Genomic DNA, 27,744 nt, shown 5'->3' on the forward strand with positions numbered 1-27,744 from the left:
ACCTTATGATGCTGGAGCAATGCATCCTGTTGGGCAGGGTTAGATATATTGCTACTGGTCATGGTAACTTCTTTAAACTGAATTTTCCCTCTAAGTGCGGTAGGCAGTCCCAGTCCAATGGGCCAGCCGCTGAGACGGAAGGACTCTAGACTCACCAGCCCTCACTGAAAAATGCGTACTGGCTGTGTGGTTGGCCTGCAAGGAACCATTCACACTTCCTTGCTGGGACCAATGCCAAGGGCTTATGGACCAATAGGCCAGAGTTAAGTCTTATCTATAGATGGGGACTGGAGTCCAGTTCTGGTCCACCCCAGGTCAAAGGCCTGTTTTGGCCTCCTAGTGCAATCGGCTGAGCAGCCCCATCTAGTAGGCCTGGGGCTACGAGCTCTGGTGCAGAAATGCTCTAGGTCTGGAACAAGCTGGTTATGTGCCTGCTCTATCAGCACCCTTTCCAAGGGGAACCGCCCTGTTCATAGCCCTTGTGGCCTTGGTGACCATGTTTTGTGTCACGTCCTCCTTGGACTCAGCTGACTGGACTAAGGGCAAGTGCTTGATCCAAAGACAAATAACCAATGACCTGGTTTGTGAAGAAGAGTTGATCCAATCAGATTTCTTCTCTTGGGAATCTGAGCTAAGAAATAGAAAAGATTTGCTGGTCGGCAGCAGGAGCTGCAGCTGAAAGATCACAAGGTATAGTCAGGTTGCAGAGGGCATGAAGGGCCACGTGGATCCCAGGTGACGGAGGCACAGAGCTATGAATCTCAGAGGAGGTCGATGGAGGGAGCGAACAAGGCTGATGCGCAGGGAGGTTTCAAGAGAGAAACCACATCGTCCCTGAGTGCCAGAGAGAGAGAGAGAGAGAGAGGTTGTTCCCCAGCACCCCTTGATTCTGGAAGGCTTTCCATTATAGTTCTATGGTTCCAATCCACACGCACCTTGAGAGTAAGCCTTGAGTGGGCTTTTATTCCTTCCAGCTCAACCAAAGTGACCATAACACCCCAAAGCCTCACATGCTCTAGCATGTCTGGGCTTCTCGTTTCCTTTCAGTTTCTTAGTAAAGCTTCTTTTGAAAGAGTCTGACTCTATTGTGGTGGAGCCAGCAGGACGAAACCATGGACTCCAACCTCTTCTGTATGCAGTAACCAGAGGGATATTTTTAAAATACAAATCTGATCAGGCCACTAAAAAAAAAAAAACCAAACCCGTTGCCATCGAGTCCATTCTGACTCATAGTAACCCTGTAGGACAGAGTAGAACTGCTCCATAGGGTTTCCAAGGAGCACCTGGTGGATTCGAACTCCCAACCTTTTGGTTAGCAGCTGAACTCTTACCCTCTACACCGCCAGCCTTCCTTAAAACCCCTGAATGCTTCCCATTGTTCTTAAGATAAACCCCAAATCCTCCTTGAGGCCTATAGAGCTTTGTGTGGTCTGCCCAGCCTCCCGCCCTATCTCCCACCACACCCCAGCCCCTATAGCTGTGCTCCACATGGGCACTCAGCTTCCCAGAATGTGAATCTGCCTCTGCTGTTTCCTCTGCCTGGGACAAACCCCTCCTCTCTCTGCAATGTCATTTTGCCTCCCTGGATACTGAGATCTGGCTGACGGCTTTTATGGTTTTGATGCTTGGCCTGCCTAGATATCCTTACACCTGAACCCCTGCCACCCACACTGAGGGACTACCTCACCCAGATTGGCAGGTACTAACGACAGGCACAAGAAGCCCTAGTGGCACAGTGGTTAAATGGTCGGCTGCTAACTGAAAGGGCAATTCAAGCCCACCAGCTTCTCCATGGGATAAAGATGTGGCAATCTGCTTCTGTAAAGGTTACAGCCTTACAAACCCTATGGGGCAGTTCTACTCTGTCCTAAAGTATCGCTATGAGTTGGAACCAACGTGACAGTAAGAGGTTAATGACAGGCACGCAGGGGGCCTGGGTTCTCAGCCCTGCCCATCTCCTCAGAGTCCTGCAGAAGACTTAGCCTCCCTCAGTGGGATTCTTCTCTCTCTCCTCGTGCACATGTGCACACACACACGGAATACAGACCACAGCAACAAACACAGGCTCTACAGCTATAGAGAATCCCTTCCTGAGGGCTCTGACTAAACTGCCCACTGAGCGGATGACTACCACAGAGCCCAGCATGGAAACGATCTGAGGGACTGCTCTGCCCTCTTATTTACAGAGGAGGAAACTAAAGCTCCCACCATCCGTCCATCGCTCCACCGTCTTCTTGTCCATTGGCTTGGCCATAAGAACAATGAGCTCATGGTTAAATCCAAAGAAAATGATGACAATAACTAAAGTGTGCCGAGTGCTGTACTAAATGTTTGACACAAATTATTTTATTTCATCCTTACAACAGCACATTAAACAGATGAGGAAACTGAGGCTCAGGGAGGTGTTAAGTGCTCCACACTCAATCAAGGGGCGTTGCTTGGATTTGAGCCCAGGCAGTCTTGATTCAGAGCTAGTGCCTGTTCCATTATCCTTTGTTGCTTCAGTCAACTTACATGAATTTGGAGCCCCTTGTTTTTCATGGAAGAAGGTGGCTGGAGGGTGGATGAGCAGAGAGAAAGCCTGCAAGTGCCCACCTGCCATCATCACAGGATTCTGAACTGGGTTTCCAGGAGAGGCAGTGGGTCACGCATCACCATGTTCCCTTAGTTGGTTGCCTAGCAACCAGGGAGGTCAGACAGTGAGGCAGCCAGCCAGGCCAGGGGTGACGGAAGGGGAAGGGAAAGGGAACCACCCCTTGAGCTCCATTTAGATGATGCTTTGAGAATCCTCATAGCCACAGTGAGGTGGGGGTTATTATCCCCATCTCACAGCTGAGAAAACTGAGTCTTGGAGAAAAGAATTTGTCTAATATCACACAGCTTGTATGTGGCCAAATATGGATTGCAGCCAGGCCTGTGTGATAAGTGTGTCTGCTTGACATCAGCTCTATTTTAGCTCCCAGAAGTCAGCCTGGTGGTTCCTCCAGGACGGATGCAGTAACGGGTATGGCACGCTTCTCTATTACTGTTGTCGGTTCCTTTCCAGGAGGGTATACCAGCTGCCTACAGCATTCATGCAGTAAATATTTTTGAGCACCATGTATCAGGCACAATTCTAGGCACTCAGGATAAGAGAGTGCACAAAGTCCTTCCAGAAGCCTAGAGTCTAGCTGAGGGGTTCAGACAAACAGTAAATGTAGAAGGTAATGCCTAGTACAAATGACGCCATGGCGAGCTACAAAGCGGCAGCGTGTCCAGTCTCTCTGGGGGTGTGTCTACGAAAGAATGTGAAGCTGCGGAAGGGGACCCTTGAAGAGGCGCTGCAGGTGAGAAGCAGCCCTCCCCAACCCTCCATCTCCTGAATCCCACGGTGGGTGTCACCACCTGCTGCAGGTAGTCTATGTGCCTGTGTGGCTCGGCTATAGTGCCCAGTTATTTAAACACTAATCTCAGTGCTACTCTCAAGGTATTCTGTAGCTGTGGTTAACATCTATGATCAGTTGACTTTAAGTAAAGAAGATTGCCTTTGACAGTGGGGGTGAGCCTCACCCAATCGGTTGAAGGCCTTAAGAGCAAAAACAGGCTTTCTGAAGAAGAAATTCTGTCTCAACACTGCAACTCCTGCCTGAGCTTTCAACCTGCCTGCCTGCCCCTACCAATTTCAGACTTGCCAGCCCCACAACTGCATAAAGCAGTTCCTTAAAATAAATAAAAACATGTATATAGGTTCTGTTTCTCTGGAAAGTTCTGGCTGATACACCACCTCAGCCTTGCTTCGCCAGGACAAGTTAAAAACAAAAACCCATTGCCGTCAAGTTGATTCCAACTCACAGCAACCCTACAGGACAGAGTAGGATTGCCCCACAGGGTTTCCAAGGCTGTAAATCTTTAAGGAAGCAGACTGCCACATCTTTCTTGCACGGAGTGGCTGGTGGATTTAAACCACTGACCTTTTGGTTAGCAGCTGAGCACTTAACAACTGCATCACTAAAAAACCAAAACCCAAACCCATTGCCGTCAAGTCGATTCTGACTCATAGCAAGCCTATAGGGTTTCCAAGGAGTGGCTGGTGGATTTGAACTGCCAACCTTTTGGTTAGCAGTCCCAGCTCTTAACCACTGCGCCACCCAAAAGCATGTTTCCTACAAAGTCTCAGGGCAACAGCCCAGTTTGTCTCAGCTGAACTGGGTGGGTGGTGCTGGCAGAGGTGAGCTCCCAGGAGAGGACCTCGATGGTTGGACCTTAGGCCCGAGAAGCACTGACCTGAGCTGTTGCCGTGGTCCTCGGAGGGCCGGGCTCACACCTGTAGCTACAGCTCCTACGACTTCCAGAGGAGGCAGCCTGGCTCCACCTGCTGTCCAGGGGCCAGCAGGAGGACACAGAGTCCTTGGGAAAGGCCACTCTGGCCCCTGAAAGCCTCGGGTGCTTGCTATATTTACTTTTAAGGAATTGGCTCGTGCAATTGCGGAGGCCAGCAAGTCTGATATCAGTAAGGCGGGCAGGCAGGCAGCATGGGAGCTCAGGCAGGAGTTGGTGCTGCAGTGTTGGGGCTGAATTTAACAAACCACCAGGGGAAGGTGGGGTTAGAAATGCACAGTCTCAGGCCCCACCCCAGGTCGACAGAATCACAATCTGCAATGAACAGTTGTTACATCCAAGCTAGAGAAGAAGTGTCTTAGGTCACTTGCCCAAAGGGAAGGTCCCCCATGGGTCTGCAGGGAGGGGGCAGGGGACAACGCAGTGCCCGGCCCCCAGACCAGGCAAGTCTCTTGATGGGGGTTTGACCTTTCTGGTCAAGTCACTGGTCTGGGAGTGGAGGGGACATCCCAGGGACTGTGAGTGTCTTTACACAGTGAGGATGGTGGAGGGGGAGAGGGAGAAGGGGTGCTGGGGTGATAGTCAGGAACAGCTGAGGCTGGGAGAGGGACGGAGGGAGATGAGCCGGAAGTGGGGGTGCAGGGGATGGGGAGCGGCTGCCAGCCAAGCTGAAGGCCGTTGGCCAACAAGTAGGGCAAGGAGCCGACTACTGTTCTCAGAGGGCCTCTGACAACTCCCCAGAGCCCCATCATCTCCACGGACAATTAAAACCCGGCTGTTTCCACATGAGCCCTGGCAGCACGGCCCACCTGCTGCTGCGGCTGCTCTGGCTCCAGCCCTCCCTTGCTACACATGCACTTGCTCTCTCGCACAGCCACACAACCACATGCTCCCTGCACACTTGTGCGCACCCCAGCAGCATGCACGTTATCCCCAACCTACATATACCCCAAGGGCTGCCTGGGCGCTCAGAATCTTGCCTTTCTTTTAGGGGTAGGGTGCACATGCATACACACACACACACCAGAAACATGGCATGCACTGTCCCAGGTACACAAGAGTCCATACAAACACACAAGGACTGGGGTGTGTGGACCCACATCCACACACCTAGTCTGTCACATATGCACTCCTGCTCACACCCATGCACACCCCTTCCAGCGCCAACCAAACCCAGTGCCGTCGAGTCGATTCCGACTCATAGCGACCCTATAGGACAGAGTAGAACTGCCCCATAGAGTTTTCAAGGAGCGCCTGGCAGATTCAAACTGCTGACCCTTTTGGTCAGCGCCAGGGTAGGGGTAATAATCTCAGCAAACACTCACTGAGAGTATCCTAAGTGCTTTCCATGTCTTTACTCCTCATGGCAACTCTAGGAGGTTGGAGCCATGATCATTCTCATTTCACAGATACGGAGAAATGGAGAGGTCAGGTCATTTGCCCAAGGTCACGCAGCTAATAAGCAGCAGAGCCAGGTCTCAAATCTGAGCCCTTGACGGTTACTTTATACTGCTGCATCCCATGATGCTCTGAAGTCCTCCTTCACCTCCCCGTTTAAATTGGGTTCCTCTGATATATGGTCTCAGAGTCCCTGGGTGGTACAAATGGTTCATGGGCTGGGCTATTAACTGAAAGGTTGGAGGTTTGAGTCCACTGAAAGGTACCTCAGAAGAAAGGCCTGGCAATCTACTTTCAAAATATCAGACATTGAAAACCCTTTGGAACACAGTTCTACTCTGACACGTGGAGTCTCCGAGGAGTCAAAGCTGACTCACTGGCAACTGGGTTTTGGATATATGGTCTCAGAGCATCTGAGCTTTTCCTTGTCAATAATCACGGTTAATTATATGTTTATGGAATTGTTATAGAGTTAATAATTTTCACTCATTCATTCTACAAATGTTTACTGGGCACTCAACAGGTGCTGAGTACAGTTCTGGGTGCGGAGGCCTGTTCTCTGTCTCTCCCACCACTGTCCACCCCACTGGGGGAGGGATTCTGTCTACAATGCCCAGGAGTGTGCCTTGACACAGAGCGGACACTCACTGAGCACCTGAAGGATCGATCAATAGATGCATAAGACAGACAACACTGCAACAGTGCACGCCTGCATCTGCACACACAGACACAGGGAGCCTTGGCTCAAGCCTTGCGTGCATGCTGTCCCATGCAGCCTGAGCACCTCCACATCGTCACTCATCCCCCACGTCCTCACGGGTGCACTGTCACACACACACACGCACGCACACAATCACATGCACACTCACATCTAAAACACACACATTTACATGCACACACAACCCACTCACGCTTTCACATCTCATTCATACTCACGCACCCTGGTACATGCACACTCACACAAGCTCTCTGTCACATCCACACCCAGGCACACTTACATTCTAACACCACATTCACACCCATGCACACTTGCCCACCCATGCACACTCATACTCTCACACACTCACATATGACCTCTCACACCCCACACACATCTATGCACACTCACATACTCACACACATGCACACTCACACCACATTCACACCCATGCACACATACACGCTCACACCCTCAGAGCACATTCACACCCATGCGCACACACACACCACATTCACACCCATGCACACATACACGCTCACACCCTCAGAGCACATTCACACCCATGCGCACACACACACCACATTCACACCCATGCACACACACACCACATTCACACCCATGCACACACACACGCACACTCTCACACCACGTTCACACCCAACTCACACATGCTTATACTCTCACACACTTACATTCATATAAATGTACACTCATACTTTCTCACACCAAATTCACACCATATTCATGCCCACGCACACTCTCGCACCCGTGATCACACAGCACATCCATGCTCGTGCACACACATGCGCGTACTCACACACACTCACACACTCACACCACATTCACACCCATGCACACACACACTCACACCCATGCACACACACACGCTCACTCTCACACCACGTTCACACCCAACTCACACATGCTTATACTCTCACACACTTACATTCATATAAATGTACACTCATACTTTCTCACACCAAATTCACACCATATTCATGCCCACGCACACTCTCGCACCCGTAATCACACAGCACATCCATGCTCGTGCACACACATGCGTGTACTCACACACACTCAAACACACACTGGTAGCGACAGGAATGTGGATCCAGGAGCCTTAACAGCAGACAGAAGTGGGCAGTTTAAAGCGGAAAGTTGTAGCTTGGTTCACCTGGCTCCAGGAAAGACCCTCTCTGGCAGCCAGAAATCCTGTGCCACAAATCCCAAAATGGCTACTTTCTGTTTGCCCAAACTCTGGAATTTATGGGCTCAGGGAACAGTGAAGATTGGGTCAGGGTGGATACTAAGGCACTTTGGGGATATTATTTTTTAAATGTCTCTGGGTCAAACAGGGAAGGGCGGAGACTGGAGATGGAAGAGTGTGGGTGACAACAAATCCTTGGGGCTTGCAACCAGAAAGGAAGGAGGAAGGGGACAGTGAATTACTGTGAGGGCTGTCCTGGGTGAGGGCAAGACTCCCTCCCTTCCATGCCCCTTTTCTGGCCACACAGGCCCTGAGGGCGCAGGGCCCAGGCCAGGAAGGCCGTAGCAAACACTGAGATGCAGGTTAACGTTGCATCGGGATCTTCCAAGCCTTGGGGCTTCTTAGGCAGCGTAGAGCACTTGTACAACAGACAGTGAGGGGTGGTGGGACCAGGCTGGCAGCAGGGAAGAAGATTCTAGCCCAGGCTGGGACCAGCACAGTGGTCACAGGCACTGTGAAGCTAGGGCAGGAATAGAGAGAATATTCTGGATACTGACACTCAGAGGAACCCCAAAGGTGATCATCCCTGTGGTGGGTGCTCAGGATGCTGCTTCCAGCTCTGGAGACAGACTGGGGTGGCTTGGAATGGGGTAGGGCAATGAAGGGGGCCAAAGAGAAAACTGGGAATCAATAAGGAGGGGATGGTGGGGAGAGGAGCAAAAAAGGTCCAAATGATGGGCAGGCAAGCCTTGCTCTTTAGAGCCCTTAGGGAAAGAGTAAAGGATGAGGCTTCTCTTGCCCTGTCCTGTCCTCCCCTCAGGCTCCAAGGCTGGGGCGGGGTGCTCCTACCTGTCCCTAATAAAGCTGCCTGAAGCTCTGGGAATCTGCCAGCACCCGTAGCTGTGGCTCATGGGGCTCCCTACATCCCAGCCATGGTCCTCTCATGTCTCCTACCTCTGGTGCTGCCATCATTCTGGGACACTCCTCAAAGCCCAATCTTCACGGAGCCCTCCCTGATGGCTGGGGTGGGGGCAGCAGGCACAGTGAGTTTCTGCATACATGTGCACACGGCCCCAAGCACAGACACGCATGTGCAGACATGGGCATGTACACAGGCACACAAGCCTTTGATCCTCTTTGGCTTCCTCTGTCCCTGTTGGGCAAAAGTGTGGTATGTCGGTCCACTTCCAAGATGCCCCTGGATGGGTCTCATATGTGGCAGGGGGATGACCTTTCATGCTGGGGCAGTAAGGGGCAGAGCGAAAGGCTCCTCCCCACACAAAAGCAGCCACTCCATAGCCCTTCCAAGATCCAATTTTTTTTCTGCTTTGAATTTTCTGTTGATGCAATGTGTTTTCACTAATGGGAGCATGCTGAATCATTGAGTGCATTTGAATTTTTGGTAGGTAGTACGGATTTTTTTTTTCCTTGCCCCTTCTACCCTTAGAGTCCAGTGGGACATATGCATCCCACATAAAATTTTCAAAATTTCTACTTTTCCTACCAAAAATTCAGACACCTCATATAATACCCTGTAAAAACAGTAATTTGCAGCACACACATTTCTTCAGTTTCAAACAGTCATTAAGGCCCCCACCTTGTGGCAGCACACTCTGCAAGTGGGAAAAGAGCTTCCCAATAAACCTGAGAGGTGAAAAATGTTGGTGAGCAACCATACACCCCAATGATCATGAAAAGGATAGCAGAAGGCGGTTTCAGGGGCTGCAATTTAAGCCTCTGGCATCTGTCATTAAACCTCAAAGGCCCTCATGCTTCCTTCCCCTCCAGGCTGTTCTCAGCCTCTGCCACCTTCTAGGCCTCCTGCTGCCAAGCTAGACTGGTGTATGGGCTCCCCCCACACACTGTGCTGTATCATACCTGTGGCCCTTCTCTGTCTGACCTCCCAACAAGTATGACCCTACCATGAAGGGTGCAGGATGTCCCCTCGCAGCTGATTTCCCTCCTCCTGTTCTCACTGTGGTGTCTTTGTAGAGGGTACAAGGGCAGGGAGGGCTGGGGAAACACCACTGGCTCTGGAAGAATCTGGAGAGGAAGCCCTACTTGTCCAGGGCCCCCTCAGTCTCTCTGAGCCACAGCTCCCACCCCAGCTATTCCCTACCCAGCCCAAGAGGAAGGGATTCCACCCTTCAGCCTAGAGGGGCCCTCACTCCATACCCAGGGACCCACACTCACTGTTTGCTCCTCTCCAAGCTTCCAGGGAGAATCCCAGAGGAGGTGGACTGCCCAAGAATACAGAGTTATAGGAGAAGGCTGGTGTTTCTTAGTCCTGAAGCTTGACTTGAACACAGAACACCATGATTCTTCAACACTCATCCAATAGTCTGTCCACCCATTCACCCATCAGTCTGTCCATCCAACCATCAGTCCATCCATCCATCCATTAATTCAGGTCGTGTTCACTGAGTTATGGCTGTTCCAGACCCTGTGCTGGGCTCTGGAGACAGAGAAGATGAATCAACACAGACCCTGCCCTCAAGGAGCTCCCAGCCTGGCCAAGGAGGAGAGGCAGGGACAGATAAATGACAAGACAATGTGGTGAGTGCAATTACCAAGCTATGAACAAAGAGCTGTGGAAACACATCGGCCAAAGCCTGGAGGAGATGAAAGGCTTGGCAGCGGAGGTGACATTTAAGCTGAGTCTGAAGAATGAGTGGCGGTCTTCCAGTCAGAGACGTGAGGAAGAGCTCACTCTGATGTACCTCAAAAGTGTCTTGTGACAGTTTTAGCTCGACAACTAATAACTGTGGGGTTCAAACTAAATCCTGCCCAGCTACTGCGCTTGAACCTGATGGCAGTTGTTTCACACATTGGACTAGGAATTGGAGGCTCACAGATAATAATCACCTGCCCTTCCCAAGGATACAACCTTCCCCTAGAGACCCCAGAACATTCATTTAGGGGGTGTGCTGTGGCTTCTGCTGGCTGGACACCCCCTCCCCTCTCACAGACGTTCTGATCAAGGCTTACCCATCAAGAGCAAGGCCCAAAGCATGGGACATGCCATGTTCAAGGTCAAGCTGGGGGATAAGGAGGCAGCGTTCAAGGGACACAGCTGCAAGCCCATCAGGCAGTGCTATGGTTCAACTCCATGTCTGTCTGATATTTTCTTCTAGAAGCAGGTGACAAGACAAGGATTTAAGTTCAAGTCATTTATTTGGGCGGTGATCTCAGGAAACACTGGGAAGAATGGAGATGTGGGGCAGGGAAGGAGAGGAAGCCAAAAAGGGGAGTGGTGGTGAGTGGATTGTCACCGAGGGCAATGTGGGCTCTATCCCACCAGGAAGTTCCCAGGTGTGCAGGATGCACCTCAGGGTTATCCCGTCAGAGGAGCAAAGAAGCTGGTCTTTATCCTTCAGTTCTCATCGGTCCCTGGCCAAGGGCTGCTCCTGGAAGCACCAGCGCTCCCGCCCCTCTGGCCTGGAGAAAGCCCTCAGTGGAGGGTCTCGAGAGCTTGCAGCACAGCTCCGTCGGCATGACTGCAAGCGTGAGTGGCAAGAGGACACAGCCTCTGCTGCAATGCCCGTGCCCGGACCCTCTGACTGCAGCAGGGCAGGCGCAGCAGGGAGGAACAGGCTACCTTCTGGGGTAAGGGAAGTCTAAAGTTCCAGGCCTGTAGCCCTGGTGGAGCAGCGGTTAAGCATTCAACTGCCAACCAAAATGTCCGCAGTTTGAATCCACCAGCTGCTTCTTGGAAACCCTACGGGGCAGTTCTCCTCTGTCCTATAGGGTTGCTATGAGTTGGAATCGACTCGATGGCAATGAGTTTTAAAGTTCCAGACCCTCAAAACAAGCCTACATGATTGGAAGTTTTGACTTTGCACAATGGTCAGCGACAACCAAGTAGATGAATGCCATAAAGATGACCAGTGCCTGCCCTAATAGAGTTCAGGCAGGGTGCAAAAGGTGCCAGGACACAGGGTCCGGTTAACTTTGTTGTTGTTAGTTGCCATCAAGTTGGTCTCCAACTCATGGAGACACCATGCACAACAGGATAGGACCACTGTGCTCCATAGGGTTTTCTTTGGCTGATTTTTGGAAGTAGATCACCAGGCCTTTCTTCCTAGTCTGTCTTCATCTGGAAGCTCTGCTGAAACCTGTTCAGCGTCATAGTCACATGCAAGCCTCCACTGACAGACGAGTGGTAGCTGTGTTTGAGGTGCACTGGCTGAGAATCGAACCCGGGTCTCCCGCACGGAAGGCGAGAATTCCACCACTGAACCACCACTGCCCTCTCCCGTGACCTTTAGCACAAATGAAAACCAGAGCCCGAGCATTGTCCTCCCAGAGTCCCCGCTCCTCCTGGCCCCACGTCATCACCATGAAGCAAGTGACGAGGATGACGACGGTGGGGCACGAGCAGTGCTGCAGTTGGCAGAGCTGCTGTCCCACCCTCAGGGCAGCAAGAAGCAGTTGGTCTGGTTTGGTGGTGAGAGAAGCCCCTAAGCCTGCCCAGAGACCCCGATGGCAGGGTGAGGAGAAGCCATGGCCACCAGCCAACGGGCAAAGACCAGAAAGGCCCTTCCTTGGGAAGACATCAAAAGTGCCCGTGAGCGCCATTCCCTGGAGAGTAACTTTACTCATGAGTGTTGCAAAGTGAAACTCCACAAAGTGCCGAGTCACAGAAAACACCAAGATTCTTCGCACATAGAATAATGAGGCAATAAAACTCAACTATAAAGTTAAATAATTTACCATAAATATCTGAAGCTCTCAAATTATTCTCTACATTAACTGCCTATGTTTAAAATGATCTTTGCATTCACTATGTCACAGATGGCAAAAGCAGACAAGAGAGTCCTTGACAACTCTAACTGCAATTAGCCCTTCCCAGCTGCGGTGATTTAAAGGCCTTTTCAGTTAAGCTGAATGAAACACCCGCGCTTTATAAATAAAGGCTTTACCAGGGCTGACAATGAAGTATTTGAAATGTACAGGCCTGAGCTGGGGGAGAGGGGGTGGCGGAGAGAGGACTGTCACTACATCCTAAAACCGAAGCCCTACACATGGCTCTGCCCCGTCTCCTCCTCACCAGCCGCACACTTGAGATGCCCACACACCCTCTTCCCTGCCCTCCACGCAAGTGCACGCTCCTCCATCCCCTTTGACACTTGAACACTCCTCCCACCCTCTGCACAGACACGCCCTCACCCTCCCTTCCTGCTCCTGCACACATGGCCAGTGTTCCCACAGCCAAGCTCACACATGCCTCTCCCTCCACACACACATCACTCCACCCTCCGCACTCACATGCACACACACCCTCCGTCCCTCCTCTCCCAGCACACTGGCACATACACACACGTGCGCACACATAACACACACATAGCACTCCAGCCTCTGTGCTCACACACACAGCACTCCACCCTCTGTGCTCACACACACATCCACCATCCCTCCTCCCCTGGGGCACGGGCTCATACACACATGTGCACACACAGAAGACACATAACACACACACAGCACTCCACCATCTGCACTCACATGCACACAGGCCCTCTGTCCCACCTCCCCTTTGCACACATGCGCATGCATGCACACACACCCCATACGTACCACACACGATTCCATCCTCACAGGACTCCACCCTCTGTACTCACACACACACATCCTCTCCTTTGCACATGTGTACACATGTATGCAAATACACATATACCACATGTATGCGTACTATACACGCACTTGCCCACATACTCACGCATGCGCACACATGCACACACACACACACACACACACACAGAGCTGAGGATGTCATGCATCTCCAAGAAAAGTGCCTGGGTCACACACGATTTTTCAGCATGTAAAGGCTAAATGAGGTCAATTTTCCCTGGGGAAGACAGGCATCCAGCATTCAGGCCGGGCCCAGGAGCCCTCACCCCACTGCTCTGGCTGGCAGAGGAGGAGGAGTTCTCTGTGCCCTTCAAGAATACACACACCTTGGAGACGAGAGGTAGGCGGCGGCTGCGGCACTGTGCAAAGGAGGTCAAGGTTACCCTCTGATTGCCACTGCGCGCTCCTCCCAGGGGCCTGGCTGCTTAATTGCTTGGAGTCTGATGTGGCAGAGGCAGCTGTCAGCAAAATGACCCCTTGGATTCACATGCTGGATCTATGGGATTCTTTTGGGGAGACCGAGGCTAGGCCCCCATTGTGTCTCGGCCCAGCCTCGACAACGATGGCACGGTAGACACAGGCCAGGTCCCAGACCGGCTCAGTAAAGCTTGGCTGCCCCTTGTGCTCACTGCATGGACTGCGAGTCACCCTCAGGGATCACAGGGTCCTCTTCTTATACATCCTGCCAGGACCAGAGTTTGTCCCAACTCACAGCCTCATCGACCTTGACATCCACAGAGCAACGGCAACCACACCGCTACATTCCAGACTCCATGCTGAGCCTCTTACGGACTTTATCCCTTTGGGCCTCACTAAAATTCTATGATGGACATACTATGACTCTCATATCCAATTTTCAGATGGGAAAACTGAGGCACAGGGAGGTTAAGTAACTTGTCTTAAGTCTTACACCCCTAGAAGTGGGGATTAGAACCCCAGCAGCCCAGCTCCAGAGCTTGCACCCTTAGCCACTATACTATAACAAGGCTCTTGCTTCTGCCACCCCCTCCAGATCCCTTGTCTTAACTACAACCCACCAGAAACCTAGACCCACCTGACTGAGCCCTGAGGCCCTTCCCAGCCTTCCCAGCCTCCTCCTTTAGGCTTGGGATCCTGTTTCTTGAACTTCAGCCAGTCGTGACACTCAGGATGACCTGTCCTTACGACTGGGCATCACCTGTCCTTACCCCACCCTGCTGTATCTGCCGGGCTAGGCTCTGGAGGTTGCAGCCCCCACCTACACATCATTCTCTGCACAGACCAGTCTGCCACCCCCAGGGCCACCACCCCTGTCCCCCCACCCCCACTGCAATACTCTGCTCCATTTCCCAGCTTAGAAAAAGTATTACAGATCGAACTGTATTCCCTCAAAATTTATGTTGAAGTCCTAATCTCTGGAACCTGTGAACATGACATTGTTTGGAAATGAGTCTTTAAAGATGTTATTAGTTAACTTCTTAAGAGGTCATACTGGAATAGGGTGAGTCCTGATCTTACGAGTGGTGGCCTTATTATAAAAAAAAAAATTTTTTTTTTTTTTTTTTATTATAAACATGGAAAAGAGACACAGAGGCAGACACAGACAGAGGGAAGACAGAGGTGTGAAGATGCAGCTACAAGCCAAAGAATGCCTGGGCTACCAGAAGCTGAGAAAGAGCCTTCAGAGAGAACACGGCCCTGCCAACACCCTGAACTCAGAGTTCTGGCATCCTGAACTGAGACGGTTCATTTCTGTTCTTTAAACCACCCACTTGATGGTACTTTGTTACAGCAGCCCTGGAAGCGAATACAAAGGACCAATGTCCCTTGCACCAGGGCCAGCACCGTTCCCACGTCCCAGAGGGCTGGGAGAACTCCCAGGAGGAACGGCTCCAGGCAGTCTCTGAGGCTGTTGGGAGAACCTGCTAGGAGTTCTCAAGAAGCATTTAGAGTGCTGGAAGGTTCCACCCAGGCAAGCATCATGGGGTCACCGCTCCCATTAATTTGCTGTTTGTAATATTTGAGTTCCACGGAGCTGCCTGGACTGGGGCCCAACTTACAAAGGAAGAAAACAAAACTCATTTATCTCTAATAGCAATTGAATGCATTTATAGGATCTTGTGATCCATTAAAGGGACGGGAGGGTGAGCTCGGATGCAGTCACAAGGGACTGGTTTGAGGTCTGGAGCAACTGCGAAGTCTGCAAACCGCTAAGCTCCGGGCCCAGGCTGGTGGTGGTGGCCACAGAGCCAGGGAGTGGGCAGGCACACCGCCAGGGGCAGTGCTTAGGTCTATAGCCAAGCAACTTCCCTTCTTGTCTGGTCCAAGCGGCAGGTGGGGGTGGGATCACAGAGGGCCTCCAACACTTGCCAGGGAAGTTGGGTCTAAACTGGAAGGCAACAGGGAGCCAAGGAAGGATTGGAAGCAGAGGAGGGTCATGACCAAATATTGCCTCTAGAAAAGTCAACTTCTGGTGGCTGAGTAGTAGGATGAATTGAGTGGAGGCTGCAGCCTTCTAGGTAACACCGAGTCCAGGTGAAAGATGGAGACGGCCAAGACTGAGGCAGTGGTGATGGGGACACAAGGAGTGGAGGCCTGTCCAAGGTACGAGGAGGTGAAAGGATGAGACACAGCAACCAACCAGATGTGAAGGGTGAGGGAACACGCACTGTCCTACCTGAGAGACCGTGCATTGTGCTTTGAACATGATCGCATGCAATTATCAAAACAGCTCATGTTTAGTGAGCAATGTTATGTGCCAGCCCTGTTCTACATACTTGTAAGCATGTTCTACACGTTAGTATAGTTGATCCTCACAGCTCTATGAGGTAAATACACTGTAAGTATTCCCATTTTACAGATGAGAAAGCCAAGGCACAAAGAGGCTAAGTAACTGAAGTGGTGAGTCAGGATTAGAGCCTGAGCAGTCTGATCCCAGGGCCTGAGTTCACGTCACCTTGCTGCCCTGCAGTCCTGGGGCAGACAAAGAGGTCAGCATGAATATGGGGTGTGAGGCGTCACATCTGGGACATCCAGGTGGGCTAAGCAGGAGGAAATGCGCGCATGAGGCTCAGGAGGGATGGAAGCACTACAGGTGTAAGAGGCATTCGAGGTGGACTCAGGGGGCCATGTTTTGTGAGTCCCCACTTTCCTTTTCCTGTTGTGCATCCTTGAACCAATCTCTTAACTCTAAGCATTTGAGTCCATCCTCTGTCAAGGGGATATTAATGATACCAGGTTCCTAGGGTGTTCGGGAGGATAAAATGCAATAGAACATTCAAAAGCCTTTTGTTAAGAGGAAAGCTGATGGATATTAACGAGCATCCTCACAGTAATGGCAATCTGATGGAAGTCTAGGTAAGGTATGTTTATGTATGAGGCGGGGGTGGGTGTGGTGAGGCACCACCCAGCTCTCCTTTAGGAGGAAGGATTATTGCCCCAGCCACTAGGAGCATTGCCAGGAGATGCCCTCAGCCAGCATCCCTAGTTTGGGGTTGCCTTCACTGTAGAAAACTCACCAAAGGTCATGCCTCCTCCCAGGGGTGGCCCAAACCCAATAACTGATCAACACAGGTGTGTGCAGGTCTGGGCCACTCTCCCTAGGGTAACTCATCTCTGAAGGTCATCCCCACTCCAGAGCTTATGGGGTTGGCAGAAGCCTATGCCAATCCTGCTTCCTCTCCCTCCCTTCTATACTTGTTGATCCCAACCACCCAGTAAATCAGTTGCCCTTGATTCCAACTCATGGTGACCTCGTGCATGTCAGAGTAGAACTGTGCTCCACAGGGTTTTTAAAGGCTGATTTTTTTTTTGGAAATAGATTACCACATCTTTCTTCTAAGGCATCTCTGGATGGACTTGAACCTCCAAGCTTTCAGTTAGCAGCTGGGCACATTAACTGTTTGCATCGCCCAAGGACTCTGATCCCAAGAATGCTCTCTAATAAACATCCTTCCAGATCACCAAGGCCACACTTGGATACCATCAGTGACAAAGATAATCACCACCTCCCTGGCAGCCCAGTCCATTGGTGGACAGTGCCAACAATTATATAGTTATTCCTGACGGTGAGCTGCATGGACCTCTCTGAGGAGTCCACACATGGCTCTCTTCTGTGGTCAACACAGATCAGGGTTAGTTCCTTTTCCATTTATTAGCTCACTGGCCTGGGGCAAGCTACTTCACCTCTCCAAGCCTCGGTCTTCTCTTCCTTAAAATGGGGATAATAACTCCTACTTCACACAAGTCTTGTGTTAAATTAGGAAGCACTTCTAAAGAGCTTCATGCATTGCCTAGTATGTAATAAGTGCTCTGCCTTCAAACCATTTGCCCATTAAATTTTCTCATTCCCAATTTCTTAAATAATTCTACAAATGTCCAGGTTTCAAGTTATTTTAAGCCAAGTAAACTTAAGCAAGTTACTTAATCTCTCTCAGTTTTATTCTATAAATGGCATCAGTCTCATAGCATTATTCTGAGGATGAGGAAGCCAGGGAACATTCTAGAACAGTCTCTTGTACACAGTAGGTTCTCAATAAATGTCAGCTATTGAGAACCTACTATGCACCTTTTAACAGTAAAAAAAAAAAAAGTTTTTTTTTTTTTATTATCTCCCTTTTAACAGTTACTATCAAGAGTTAAGGTGACTCTCTGGGTGGCACAAATCGCTAAGTTTCTGGATTACTAACTGAAGGGCTAGAGGTTCAGACTCACCGAGAGACACCTCAGAAGTAAGGCCTGGTGCTCTGCTTCCTAATGGTCACAGCCTTCGCAACCCTATGGAGCCGTTCTGCTCTGCACACATGGGACGGCCATGAGTCAGAACTGACTCGACAGCAACAACAACAAATCAAGAACTGAGTGCCAGACCCTGGCTATGGGCTCTTCCGTGCAGAGCAATGTGGCATTACCGCCTCCTTTGTTTTACGTTCTTTCCTTCTAATAATGCTGCTCAGAATTTTTGGAGAAAGCTTCTTATTAGCTCCATACCACACTGAGCATCCTTCTAAGCTCACTGGCAAAATAATAATAATAATACAGTAAAGCCCTAAAACTCTTTCACACATATTTTCATTGCATGTCTTTGCCTTCGGACACTCAAGCAGTTGGATTCTGAACCTGCGTGCGAGGCACCACCTTCATCTCTATTACAGTTCCCCTTGTTCGACTGGGTTCAGCACGGAGAAAGCCCTTCACAAACAGGAGAGCAGAGAGAATGCGAAAAGGAGACGGACAGACCATGGTCAGTGACCTTTGAAGAGCTGCCCGGAGGCTGGAGCTGGGTAGATGCCCACGAGAGAAATGAGTGGTTTACTGAAAACTACAGAGCCAGCAAGACCTTTATAAATTTTGCTGCTGTCATCCAACGTAATTGCAATTTCTCACAATTTCACATTACCTGTGAATTTAATAAGCATACTTACACCTGCCACACCACCAATAATAATAATTATCATTATTGTCCGGTGGCCATGCTTGATCCACCACAACTCTTGAAGGGGCAGCCCTTGGGCACCTCTGTTTTGCATCTAGTGACTCCCTCCCCCAGCTTTTCCCCTGAGTTTCAATTGATTGAGCAAGGCAGGCAGACCATCCACAGGGTGGCCAGCACCCAGGATGACAGCCTCAGGTGAGAAGCTGATGGCCCCATCCTCTTGCCTCTCATGGGTATTTGAACTAGGAAATATTGAGCATGAAGCGATTGGCAGTGGGAGCTGAAAGGCCAAGACGTCAAGAGAGGATGGAGAGGCCACGTCAGCCCCCGTCCAAGTGACAGACATGGCGGGGGGAGGGCAACGTGTGAGCGGAAGTTAGACACAGAGAATAGGGTGAGGAGACATCAGGACCATCAGGAAAGCAGGGCAGTTGCAGGGGAAGTCGAGTCTTGTCCATGGGGGCACTCCTGAGGCTGAGGTCCCCAGAGACATCCTGGACCCCAAACCACCCTTCACCCACTGTTCTGGCCTGAGCCCTAGTTCTTTCACATTTACTAGGTCCTACATACATGTGGGAAACCCTGGTGGTGCAGTGATTAAGTGCTACGGCTGCTAACCAAAGGGTCGGCAGTTCAAATCCACCAGGCGCTCCTTGGAAGCTCTATGGGGCAGTTCTACTCTGTCCTATAGGGTCGCTATGCGTCGGAATTGAATTGATTGCACTGGGTTTGGTTTTCTGGTTTACATACACGTGCTGTTGCTGTTGTTGTTAGCTGTCATCGAGTCAGGCCCTGACTTATGGCAACCTCACGCACAACTGGATTAGATGGTTGTGATCCATAGGGTTTTCACTGACTGATTTTCCTAAGTTGATTGCCAGGACTCTCTTCCTTGTCTGCCTTAGTCTGGAAGCTCCACTGACACCTGTTCAGCATTATTGAAACACACAAGCCTCCACTGACAGATGGGTCGTTGCTGTGCTTGAGGTACGTTGGCCGGGAATCAAACCTGGGTCTCCCATACGGACAGTGAGAATTCTACCACTGAACCACTACTGTCCTACATACACACCCTGACAAAGAGCCCTCGTTACTAGAGATAACAGGAAGGAATCTGCTTCTTGCAGCTTGTCTATGTATGCAAGCCGAGGACTCAGCCCTGTGGCTCCAACAGAAGCTCCTTTACGTGTTGGCAAAACCATCCTTGAGCAAACAAGCAACCTTGGAGTTCAAACATTGGGCCAGCAACTAATCTGCTGAATTCTCCTTCTTAATAAGTGCATTTCTCCATCTTGTCCACAGAGAGAACTTGAGAAGTTTATCCAAATGCCTTGCTTAATTCAGGTATTTGCATTTCCCTGGCCTAAAGTTAAATGACCCTGTCCAGGAAATAAATTAATTTAATTTGGCTTAGCACCTAACATAGCATGTAACACACAACAGGCCTTCCAGAAAGTTCTATTTCTGTTCATGGTGAACCCATGTTGGGTCCTGATGCTCACAGTGTCTTCTAGGTGCCCACAAACCTCTGCCTCAAGCAAGCTCCATAGTCTGTAGCTTCTGGAAACCATTCTCCCTTTTGAAATGTTCCTATCCTGTCCTTACAGGAATCTCCCATCTTCTTCCTCCAGAGGTCACTGGCAGTAGGTCAGTTGTGGAGAGGGGACTCACCAGGCACCCAAGGCCCCTGCACTGCCCACTCTGGGTCTGTGCCTCTTCCTGAGGTCTGGGATACCTTTTCAAGTTGACCATCCTTCCCCTCAATGGTAAAAGCAAAACAGGAGTAAAGAGTTCTGATTTCTCCCTTGTCACCCATCAACACGAAACCATTCTCTTGTTCTCAACAGAAGTAGAAAAGACTTTTTCCTTTCCTCTGGCCTTCCTTTTTTCCCTCTCTTCTTCTTTCTCTACTCCACAGCCCATTCAGGGGCTTCCCCTTAACACTACTATTTTTACAAGTCTGTAAAAGGAAAAGGAATGCCTATTTATTAAATATATGCTACACACCCATCGCTGCATTGACATACCACATGGATTAACTCTTTTCAAGTCTTACAACCTCCTTTCTAGAAAAGGGAAACTGATAGCTGACCCCAGGCTACACAGCAAGTAAGGGAGTGGCCAAACCAAAACCTAAACCCAGGTGTGTGTAACTCCGCAAATTCACTTCTACCACTGACCACAGGTGTGAGTGTGGACAGATGGCATAGTCTGTGCCTCAGTTTCTCATCTGAAAAAAATGGAATCACCCATATTTACTTCCTCATGGGACTGTTAGGAGAATTATTTGAGCCATTACATGTAGAGCACTCAGCACTGTGCCTGGCACACAGTAAGCACTCAACACATAATGGCCATTATTACTATTTAGGAGTCCTTAGGTGGCACAAATGATTAAGAGCTCAACTAGGAACCAAAAGGTTGGCGGTTCAAACCTACCCAGAGGCACCTCTGAAAAAAATCCTAGAGATCTGCTTCCAAAAAGTCACAGCCATGAAAATCCTATGGAACAGTTTTACTTTAACGCACGTGGGGTCTCCATGAATTGGAATCAACCTTCAGCAACTTGTTTGGTCATTATTATTTATGGTCATTTTCTCTAAGCATATTCTATATGCTGCATTAAACTCTCAGCATCTAAAAGCCCTCCTGGTGATGGTATGTCCCAAGAATCAGATCCCTCTGTTATCAAGCTCTCGCCTTTCCTTGGAATGTCCACTCTCAATTTGACCTCACTAGAGAGCGCCCCCACCACCCCCCCCGCTACCACACAGGTTTCCTTAGGAACCACCCCTCCCCTTCCTCGATTTCCCCAGTTCTCTGAGCTCCCTGTCTCAGGCCATGAAACCTGCTTGTATCCTCTGAGCTTCTATATGTCACTCACTTGCTAAAACTCAGGCCACATTCCAAGGTCCCATCCCGTCCCCTTACCCAGCCGCCTCCTTGTTGGTCAAACTTAGGTCCCAAACAGCTCCTCCAATGATGTTCTCTTCGCTCTTGGAGCTGGAAATGTCACCAAGCAAGCCAAGCAGAGCCAGAATGTTCCTTAGAAGCGAGACTGGTGAGACTTTGTCTCACGTACTTTGGACATGCTATCAGGAAGGACCAATCCTGAAGAAGATGTCATGCTTGGTAAAGTAGAGGGTCAGTGAAAAAGTAGAAGACCCTCAAGGAGATGGAGTGACACAGTGGCTACAACAACGGGCTCAAACATAGCAACGACTGCAAGATGGCACAGGACTGAGCAGCGTTTCATTTCGTTGTACGTGGGGTCACTATGAATTGGAGCCAACTGACGGCTCCTGACAAGCCAAGGACTTGTTGGAGGCTCTATTCTGGGCCCAGGAGGTTGTTGTTTAATGCCATGAAGTCAGTCCCCAACTCAATGGCAACCCCATGAACAACAGAATGAAACACTGCCCAGTCCTGTGCCATCCCCACGATCGGTTGTGGATCCACAGGATTTTCAAGGGCTGGTTTTTGGAAACAGAACCATCAATGCCCTGTGGGCCAAGGACACTTCTGAGCTAATGTCTGGGTTCTGAGGACTCCCTTTGCGTCCACCTCCTGCCTCTGTGTCAGCCTGAGGTCAGTACCAAGAAGGCGGCATTCACGTTTTCCACCTAATGGCCAAGTCCTCCCCTTCCAGAACCCTTATGAAAAGTCCTCTGAGAATGGAATGGAAAGTGACAGACCCGCGTGTGAATGCTGGCCTGCCTCTGTTTCTTCATCCATTAAAAAAAAAAAAAACTGCTGCTGTTCACGATACAGGGGACGTCAGCACAATTGGACTAAACCAAAAGCAAAGAAGTTTCCTGAATAAACTGAATGCTTCGAAGGCCAGTGTAGCAGGGGCAGGGGTTTGGGGACCATGGTTTCAGGGGACATCTAAGTCAATTGGCATAATAAAATCTGTGAAGAATACATTCTGCATCCCACTTGAAGAGTGGCGTCTGGGGTCCTAAATGCTAGCAAGCAGCCATCTAAGATGCGTCAATTGGTCTCAACCCACCTGGATCAAGGGAGGATGAAGAACACCAAGGACACAAGGCGATTACGAGCCCAAGGGACAGAAAGGGCCACATGAACCAGAGACTACATCAGCCTCAGACCAGAAGAACTAGATGGTGCCCAGCTACAACCGATGACTGCCCTGGCAGGGAACACAACAGAGAACCCCTGAGGGAGCAGGAGAGCAGTGGTCTGACTCAGACTGGAAGGACCCCGGTGGTCATGGCCCCCAGACCTTCTGTTGGCCCAGGACAGGAACCATTCCCGAAGCCAACTCTTCAGACAGGGATTGGACTGGACAATGGGTTGGAGAGGGATGCTGGTGAGGAGTGACCTTCTTGGATCAGGTGGACACTTGAGACTATGTTGGCATTTCCTGCCTGGAGGGGAGATGAGAGGGTGGAGGGGGTTAGATGCTGGCAAAATGGACACGAAAAGAGAGAGTGGAGGGAGAGAGCGGGCTGTCTCATTAGGGGGAGAGTAATCGGGAGTGTGTAGCAAGGTGTATGTGGGTTTTTGTGTGAGAGACTGACTTGATTTGTAAACTTTCGTTTAAAGCACAATAAAATTATTAAAAAAAAAAAAAAACTGCTGCTGTTGAGTTGATTCCTACTGAGGGTTACCCCACATATTACAGAGTAGAACCGCCCCAGAGGGTTTTCTTGGCTGTAATCTTTATGGAAGCAGACTGCCAGGCCTTTCTCCCACAGCACCTCTGGTTAGCCTTTAGGTTAACAGTCCAGCACAATTATGAAGCTGATAACACCTAACCCACAGGGTGGGGGCATGTAGGGCATGTGGTCCATCAATGACAACTCATTATATGGCAGCTGCTCTTTGTCCCCCAGGGATCAGCCAGTGGGACTAGTGATGGACAGGCCTCCACAACGACCCGGTTTGCTGGGGGCTGAGAGTTTGCCTAGGGCCCAAGACTCTCAGCACTAAAACCAGGAAAGTTCCAGGCAAACTGGGACAAGGTGGCCACCCTACCTCCAGGTACTGCCCTGATGACAGGGCTATTCAAAGGAACTTGGCTCCATTTTGCCCTAAGCTAAGAAGGGGATAGGGAAGGGGTGAAGACAAGAAGATGTGAAGAAAAGTAGGCTCTCCACTAGGAGATGTGTATTTGTGGGCTCCAAGACAGGGCTCTACTGCACAGCAGCTTCCCCAGGCGCTTTCCTGTTGACCTGGGCATTCCTGTTCCTGGTGGGGGGCAGAGATGCTGCATGTGGCTCCCCGTTCTGATAGAACTTGGTCAGGGCATGACGAGAATTAGCTGCCCCTTGGCTCTGGCTATCTACTGGTGCTGGGATAGTTCCTCCCTCTAGGCCACCAGTTCTCAGCTGGGGGCGATGTTGCCCCAGGGTGCATTTAGCAAAGTCTGGAAACATATCTGGTTTTCACAACTGCTGGGTGGGGGGAGGGGACGGACACTAGCATTTAGTGGGTAAAGGCCAGGGAAGCTGTTTGCTGTGGTTAGTTGTCATCAAGTCAATTCTGACTCATGGCAACCCCATGTGTGTCAGAGGAGAACTGCTCCATAGAGTTTTCAAGGCTATGACCTTTCAGAAGAGATGGCCAGGCCTTACTTCTGAGGCACCTAGAAGAGATCTGGGTGGTGTGTGAACTGCAAATCTTTCAGTTAATAATCTAGCGCTTAAGCTTTTTTTTTTTTTTTTTTAAGCATTTATGCCACCTAGGGACTTCTGCTAAACATCCTACAGTGCACAGGGCAGTCCCCACAACATCCGGTCCAAAAGGCTAATAGTGCCAAAGTTGAGAAAGCCTATTCTAGGGGAGCTAGAGAGGTTGAGTCCAGGTAGGGTATGGGGAACCCGTGGGTTCCGAGGAGGCCATCCCTGAGTCTCTAGGTAACTGAGCTCAGCCTCCAACTGCCCCCCCAGGCAGAAGTTTGGGTGCCCCCCCCAATCAAAACCAGAAGTATACAAATGCCCAGAATGGGATGGGGATGGGGGTGGGAACTGGGTAGGGACAGGCACTTTTGGTGTGAGGCTGGCAAGGAGCAAGCTTTACGGCTTGTTCTGTTCGGAGTTTTAATTAAGCATCTCAAATAAGGATTTAATTGGGCTGTAACAAACCAGGCTGTTGTATGCACGCAAAACACCTGGGGATTATTAGAAACCATTTTTAAGGCAGTAAAGCTGCAGCAACACTTGCAACGGTTAAATCAGGAAATATAATTCCAGAGCTGAACGCCACACACAGTAAGAACTAGCCAGCACACCGATTCCAGGGCCCTGGGCAGGAGGGGCAGTGAGGTCTGGAGAGAGCAGCCGGAAGGAAGTCGTAGTGGGAGAGAAGGTGAGCCTTCAGCACACCCATTCCGGGGCCCTGGGCAGGAGGGGCAGTGAGGTCTGGAGAGAGGAGAGAAGGTGAGCCTTGAAAAACAGAAATCCTTTCTTCAGGTAAAATGCCTGTGGGGAGTCTATCTCTGAAATTCACGTTCAATGAACATCCACTGGCATAAACAGTAAAACCTGCAAAAGCCAGAACGTGTGTAAGGCAGGAAACTGTCAGAGAAGGAAAACTTATATATTTTTCACAAAACAAGTGATAGAAAAGTGGCAAGACTGCACCCTGTCAAAGGCAGAAAACTTTGTGAAACCTGGAAAAATAAGGCGGTCCCGTCGAGTTCCGGCTCTCACAGGTTTCGCTGTACCAAGCCCCAGGCAGGGCAGTGGGCATCTGATCTCACTGGATTCTCAGTCAGACTGTCAGAGGTACCTGGCTGCAGAGGTTGGGGTGTACAATGCATAAGGTTGTAGCAGTTTCTACTCCAATTACTGTCAGTGAACCCTAAGGATATGCCTGAGGTTACCAACCAGTAAAGTTCATTCACAACTTAAAAAACTCAAAATGCCTTTAGATGCTGCGAATGTATATTCCGTGTCCCTCACCCCCATGCCCGCAGCACTCAGAAAGATGAGCTCCCATGGGCTGATGGCTCCATTTATTGTCACAAACCAGAAGTGGCCGTGATTGAGTGGTCCTTCTATTTGCCTTATTGTCAGAAAGAATTGTTTCAGATCAATTGTTCTAAAGCAAAAATCAATGGCATTTGGCAGTTGTCCTCTCACATTTAATGAGTTTATGTTCGATAGCTCCATACAGCAGGAAACTTAACTTAGTTACTTGGAGGCCGTTCTGTGCCCAATTCCCCTGGTGGGAAGGCACATTGCTCCAACCCTAGCCCTTCTCGGGACCATTATGGAATTTCTTGCTGCTCACGGTGGTGGCATGGAATGCTAGATATGAAAATCCTTCAGGCCAGAATCATCACACCAGGCAGAGAACTGTTTATTTGTTTCTTTTCTTTAAAGAAAAAACCCAGGTCCTCTTCCTGGTCAAGGTGAGAAGACATGAGCCTTGTTTAACCAGCTGTCGTTGAGTTGACTCCGACTCATGGCAACTCCATGTGTGTCAGAGTAGAACAGGGCTCCAGAGGGTTTTCAATGGCTGATTTTTCCAAAGTAGATCACCAGGCCTTTCTTCCAAGGCACTCTGGGTGGACTCAAACCTCCAAACTTTAGGTTAGCGCCTGAGGGCATTGACCATTGGCACCACCTAGGGACTACAAGGGCCTTGTTTAGGTTTCTCAATTTCCTCTAAAGAAAGTTGCCTTAGTTTGGATTTCCCCAGAGGCAGAACCTGAGATAAAAATAGGAGTGCAAGTAGTCTATTTGAGAGATGATCTCAAGATACACTGGTAGGCGAGACAGGGTAAGGAAGGCAGCTGATAAAGGGCGCATTACCCGACAAACTGATTGCCACTATGGGCAAATGGAGCTCAGTCCCACCAGCAACCTCTGGAAGACACCTCAGAGTCATCCTAGCTGAAGGGAGAGGAAGCTGGGGTGGTGATCCACTAAGCCCTTGTCTGTCATTTGTAAGCTTGATACTGCTTCCAAAAGCATGTATCCCTCCCCACCCGCTTCCAGCAGAATGCTCCTGAAGCCAGAAAGGCGTTATCAGTCAGAGCTGCAGGTAAGTAGCCATAGGCTTGTAGAGGTGTCCAAAGGGGGATGTTCCCAACCCAAGGAGTGCACAGGGTAATCCACTGAGGAAGAGGAAGAAAATATTAACTTCTACCTGCGTGGTTTTGAGTCTCATCCCTTTTAATTATTTTGTATCTGATTTATAAGTTAGATTGTTCCCAGTTGTACTTATAAAAGTTATGAAGACATAAATCACACTTATCAGGGTGCATGTGTGGACTGCCAAAAGAACAAACAAATCAGTCTTCAAAGAAATACAACCTGAATGCCCCTTAGAAGTGAGGATGCTGAGACTGGCTCATCATCAAGGAAGACCAATTGCTAGAAACAGACATCATGTTTGGTAAAGTAGAAGGCAGATAGATGAAAACAAGGGAAACCCTCAGTGAGATGGACTGACACACAGCTGAAACAATGGACTCAAACATACCAGCAGCCATGAAGATGGCACAGGACTAGGCAACATTTTGTTCTGTTATATATAAGGTCAATGTGAGTTGGAATCCAACTCAACAGCAAGTAACAACAACAACATGTTAAACTTTGTTACTAACGGGGTGCACAATCAAAGAAGTCTGTTGATCACTGCTCTAAATTAAACAGGAGCTGCTCTCAACCAAACAACTACCTGGATTCCAGGTCTTGCCATAGAAGGTCACCTCAAATCATCTACTGCCAAACATGAATCAAAAGGCTAGAGGAAAGAAATGGCACTTAGGAGACTGGGCAGAAGAGCAGGCTGTCTATCTCATTCTCTAGATATTCTAGGATTTATCCTTGGACTCAGATGTGCACTTAGACTGCAAACCTTGGCTTCTCGTATAGTTTCACTCTTTAAGTTTTGTCCTTGTGTCTTCAGCTTACATGGAAAAAGAGACAACAGCAGGTACAGTCTTATGAAATTTGCCACCACCATTTGTTAGAAGGATGTTATATTTCTCAGCGTCTTCTACATAAAGCCCCAGATGAAAAATATTTTGAAATGAAGGATTAATAAAGGCTTTATTTTGTTCCAGAGATACTAAGGTGATGTTTCCTCATATGATAGGCAAAT

At 49.7% G+C, this 27,744-nt stretch overlaps 1 protein-coding gene across 14 annotated transcripts in view; it reads right to left on the reverse strand.

The window, feature by feature from the left end:
- The window catches only part of GRIK3 (glutamate ionotropic receptor kainate type subunit 3), a 252,729-nt gene that overhangs the window by 186,890 nt on the left and 38,095 nt on the right, over positions 1-27,744 (reverse strand). The window lies entirely within an intron of this gene.

This window comes from Elephas maximus, chromosome 3, assembly GCF_024166365.1.
Source record: "Elephas maximus indicus isolate mEleMax1 chromosome 3, mEleMax1 primary haplotype, whole genome shotgun sequence".
Taxonomy (NCBI): Eukaryota; Metazoa; Chordata; class Mammalia; order Proboscidea; family Elephantidae; genus Elephas; species Elephas maximus.